This window comes from Schistocerca gregaria, unplaced genomic scaffold, assembly GCF_023897955.1.
Source record: "Schistocerca gregaria isolate iqSchGreg1 unplaced genomic scaffold, iqSchGreg1.2 ptg000649l, whole genome shotgun sequence".
Lineage (NCBI taxonomy): Eukaryota > Metazoa > Arthropoda > Insecta > Orthoptera > Acrididae > Schistocerca > Schistocerca gregaria.
Genome location: NW_026062034.1, coordinates 170001 through 175000, shown reverse-complemented (window position 1 = coordinate 175000; position 5000 = coordinate 170001). Strand labels below are relative to the sequence as shown.

Sequence of the window (5000 nt, the reverse complement as noted above, 5' to 3'; positions counted from 1 at the left end):
CTCGCACCGGCCGCTACGGGCCTGGCACCCTCTACGGGCCGTGGCCTCATTCAAGTTGGACTTGGGCTCGGCGCGAGGCGTCGGGGTAGTGGACCCTCCCAAACACCACATGCCACGACAGGCGGCAGCCTGCGGGGTTCGGTGCTGGACTCTTCCCTGTTCGCTCGCCGCTACTGGGGGAATCCTTGTTAGTTTCTTTTCCTCCGCTTAGTAATATGCTTAAATTCAGCGGGTAGTCTCGCCTGCTCTGAGGTCGTTGTACGAGGTGTCGCACGCCACACCGCCAGCCGGCTGTGCACGCTACCGAGAAAGTACCGGTATGCGAACCGCCAGGCGACGGGCGCGCATCGCACGTTTAAGGAGACGCGGCCGGCCACACAGGCGACCACGACACTCCCACGTCTCCGAAGCGGGACAAACGCCGCGCGCTTCAGTATACGCAGCCGACCCTCAGCCAGACGTGGCCCGGGAACGGAATCCATGGACCGCAATGTGCGTTCGAAACGTCGATGTTCATGTGTCCTGCAGTTCACATGTCGACGCGCAATTTGCTGCGTTCTTCATCGACCCACGAGCCGAGTGATCCACCGTCCTGGGTGATCTTTTCCTTTTCAGTCTCCCACTGTCTCTTTCAAGACAGTAGCATTTGCGGGACTGAGGCGTCTGACGGCCCCTGTTCCACTATTTTTTTGTGTCCAACGGCCTCACAGCCGATGGGCGTCGTACGGCTCCACACCGGAGCGGACAGGCACTCGGGCGAACGTCATTCAAAACCGGCGCCAGGCGCCAGGTACCGCAGGCCAGCCGCTCCAGAGCTTCAGCGCTCGTACCACACAACAACAACACTTCCGCTAGTTTTGAGAGGCACGCGTGGTTCCGCACGCGGCGCACGGCCACTGCCGTACAGGTAGCGTGTTGCGCGACACGACACGCACATCGAAAGACATGCAGTCTAGTCGGTAATGATCCTTCCGCAGGTTCACCTACGGAAACCTTGTTACGACTTTTACTTCCTCTAAATGATCAAGTTTGGTCATCTTTCCGGTAGCATCGGCAACGACAGAGTCGATGCCGCGTACCAGTCCGAAGACCTCACTAAATCATTCAATCGGTAGTAGCGACGGGCGGTGTGTACAAAGGGCAGGGACGTAATCAACGCGAGCTTATGACTCGCGCTTACTGGGAATTCCTCGTTCATGGGGAACAATTGCAAGCCCCAATCCCTAGCACGAAGGAGGTTCAGCGGGTTACCCCGACCTTTCGGCCTAGGAAGACACGCTGATTCCTTCAGTGTAGCGCGCGTGCGGCCCAGAACATCTAAGGGCATCACAGACCTGTTATTGCTCAATCTCGTGCGGCTAGAAGCCGCCTGTCCCTCTAAGAAGAAAAGTAATCGCTGACAGCACGAAGGATGTCACGCGACTAGTTAGCAGGCTAGAGTCTCGTTCGTTATCGGAATTAACCAGACAAATCGCTCCACCAACTAAGAACGGCCATGCACCACCACCCACCGAATCAAGAAAGAGCTATCAATCTGTCAATCCTTCCGGTGTCCGGGCCTGGTGAGGTTTCCCGTGTTGAGTCAAATTAAGCCGCAGGCTCCACTCCTGGTGGTGCCCTTCCGTCAATTCCTTTAAGTTTCAGCTTTGCAACCATACTTCCCCCGGAACCCAAAAGCTTTGGTTTCCCGGAGGCTGCCCGCCGAGTCATCGGAGGAACTGCGGCGGATCGCTGGCTGGCATCGTTTATGGTTAGAACTAGGGCGGTATCTGATCGCCTTCGAACCTCTAACTTTCGTTCTTGATTAATGAAAACATACTTGGCAAATGCTTTCGCTTCTGTTCGTCTTGCGACGATCCAAGAATTTCACCTCTAACGTCGCAATACGAATGCCCCCGCCTGTCCCTATTAATCATTACCTCGGGTTCCGAAAACCAACAAAATAGAACCGAGGTCCTATTCCATTATTCCATGCACACAGTATTCAGGCGGGCTTGCCTGCTTTAAGCACTCTAATTTGTTCAAAGTAAACGTGCCGGCCCACCGAGACACTCAACAAAGAGCACCCTGGTAGGATTTAAACGGGGTCCGCCTCGGGACGCGAAAGCACCCCTTCGGCTCGCCCCACCGGCAGGACGTCCCACGATACATGCCAGTTAAACACCGACGGGCGGTGAACCAACAGCGTGGGACACAAATCCAACTACGAGCTTTTTAACCGCAACAACTTTAATATACGCTATTGGAGCTGGAATTACCGCGGCTGCTGGCACCAGACTTGCCCTCCAATAGATACTCGTTAAAGGATTTAAAGTGTACTCATTCCGATTACGGGGCCTCGGATGAGTCCCGTATCGTTATTTTTCGTCACTACCTCCCCGTGCCGGGAGTGGGTAATTTGCGCGCCTGCTGCCTTCCTTGGATGTGGTAGCCGTTTCTCAGGCTCCCTCTCCGGAATCGAACCCTGATTCCCCGTTACCCGTTACAACCATGGTAGGCGCAGAACCTACCATCGACAGTTGATAAGGCAGACATTTGAAAGATGCGTCGCCGGTACGAGGACCGTGCGATCAGCCCAAAGTTATTCAGAGTCACCAAGGCAAACGGACCAGACAAGCCAATCCGATTGGTTTTGATCTAATAAAAGCGTCCCTTCCATCTCTGGTCGGGACTCTGTTTGCATGTATTAGCTCTAGAATTACCACAGTTATCCAAGTAACGTGGGTACGATCTAAGGAACCATAACTGATTTAATGAGCCATTCGCGGTTTCACCTTAATGCGGCTTGTACTGAGACATGCATGGCTTAATCTTTGAGACAAGCATATGACTACTGGCAGGATCAACCAGGGAGCTGCGTCAACTAGAGCTGAGCAGCCGGCCGCCCGGGAGTGTGTCCCGGGGGCCCGCGCGAACACGCAAGCGTCCGCTCAATTATTCTGCAAACAGGAGGAGGCCGAGCTCCCCTGCACGATACACCTCGAAACCCTCTCAGGTCCCGGCGGCGCGCAGCGCCGTCCTAGGTACTTGGTCGGTTTCGAGAGAGGCGCAATCGCCCGGAGTTAGGCGAGTAGACGGTTTTAGTGCGAACACCCTTGCTCCCAACTGAGCTTGCCGCTGCCGACAGAGGCCCGGGAGCGTGCTGTCGTGGCATTGCCGGCGGGAGACAACACGCGCCACCTATGGTGACCGGCAGCTCCAACGCCAGCGCCACACAAGGGCAAAGCCCCACTTGGGTGCAGAAGCGAACTCTCCCAGCACAGCGCACGCGCCAACACGTCCGCACAACTGCGATACAAACCACCTGCGAGAACCGCTGGGGCGACCGAGCAGCAGACGGCGTCGCGGCGCCGAGTGCCAGGCGGCGGCGCATCCTCAACGCACACAGTCCTCAATCAGACCAGCACACTGCAGATGTCCACCGCGCTTCGCACCGGGCTCGGCTGAACCAACTTTGGCCGCCAGGCGCCGCGTGCAGGGTGCGCCGCAGCGTAGCTGCACCGCCTGCCGGGCCCGTCGGCTGGCGCTCCTGCCACTCGGCGCCCCCCACCAGCCGCCTGTTGCGCGTGCGCCCACGCAGCGCGCGGCCAACACGCCGGGCGGCCCCCCTTCACCGGCCGGGAACAGTCCCACCAAGCCACCGCCGCGTATCGCTTCATACCCACATGGACCTAGTCACGTGTGTGGATGTGGCGGGTACCGCTGAAACAACCGGTTAATAGCTGTACCGATCGTCGCCATCACAGATTCACCTCCAGCGTGAACAACCGCTCAACAACGGATTTCCAGTTCATTTGCGTATCTTGGGCAGTAAACGTAGATGTCCACCTACATTTGCGAATTCAACAATTCTTGCATGCCAGGATGTCATGTGTCACGACACGCTACATCAGACCACATACACACTGCGACATGTGCAGAAGAGAACACGTGGAAGGTGGCCCGCGCACGTATGCGATGTCCCTTCCGCGATCCACTGTCAACCGGCATCTGCGGCATGTCCCAGATATGGAACGCGGTCCACCAGGGTAGCACTTTGTGTGAGGCAATACGACAAAGTCGGAATACACGCGTCACTACATCAGACGGCTCACGCTGACCTGACCTGACCTGACCTGACCTGACCTGACTCACCGCACCACCACCCCCAGCGACCCAGGGTGACATACAATGCGTTCGTACGTTCCTCCCACACGCCTCTACGGCGTACCACAGTGCAACCTAGCTGTTATTGGGAGACGAGACAAGTAGCATCGAGCACAACATATGGAAATTGAGATTCGACACCGTTGGGCACAGCCAGCGTACGGTCACACGTATCACACTACTTCACTCTGTACGTAACGACCGATGATCGGTACAGCGTGTGGGTTACGCGTACGACATCAGCGGACAATGGACACAGACCATACCACGACGTACACTGAGGGCGTCGACATCTGAATGCAACTGAACAGCTGCGAGGCTCATTTAACACTCAAACGCCAGACCGACCAGCTTGAGAGGACAGAGACACAAAGAGGGGGACAGAGGGGGGGGGGGGGCGGCGATATAGTCCTATTGCAGTACAATTGACAGTGGATAGCGGGAATATGTGGAAAGTAAGCAACACTCGCAAGACATCTACATGAGGATAACAACGACACCAGAGATTCCGAGCAGTGAACTATGTTAGGCAAAGGGACAACGTGGGTTAGGTTAAGGGACAACGTGGGTTAGGTTAAGGGACAACGTGGGTTAGGTTAAGGGACAACGTGGGTTAGGTTAAGGGACAACGTGGGTTAGGTTAAGGGACAACGTGGGTTAGGTTAAGGGACAACGTGGGTTAGGTTAAGGGACAACGTGGGTTAGGTTAAGGGACAACGTGGGTTAGGTTAAGGGACAACGTGGGTTAGGTTAAGGGACAACGTGGGTTAGGTTAAGGGACAACGTGGGTTAGGTTAAGGGACAACGTGGGTTAGGTTAAGGGACAAATTGAGTTAGGTTAAGGGACAACGTGG

At 56.0% G+C, this 5000-nt stretch overlaps 3 non-coding genes across 3 annotated transcripts in view; all 3 read right to left on the bottom strand.

The window, feature by feature from the left end:
• LOC126317944 (large subunit ribosomal RNA) overlaps nucleotides 1-256 on the bottom strand; it is a 4222-nt gene extending 3966 nt beyond the window's left edge. The window contains exon 1 of the ribosomal RNA XR_007557047.1: nucleotides 1-256. This exon is cut by the window's left edge and continues 3966 nt beyond it. This is a non-coding gene — a ribosomal RNA (large subunit ribosomal RNA).
• A 188-nt stretch (nucleotides 257-444) lies between these two features.
• LOC126317945 (5.8S ribosomal RNA) lies at nucleotides 445-599 on the bottom strand. The gene has a single exon (XR_007557048.1). It is a non-coding gene; the product is annotated as a 5.8S ribosomal RNA (ribosomal RNA).
• A 361-nt stretch (nucleotides 600-960) lies between these two features.
• Nucleotides 961-2853, bottom strand: LOC126317846 (small subunit ribosomal RNA). The gene has a single exon (XR_007556958.1). It is a non-coding gene; the product is annotated as a small subunit ribosomal RNA (ribosomal RNA).
• Between the last annotated feature and the right edge of the window lie 2147 nt (nucleotides 2854-5000).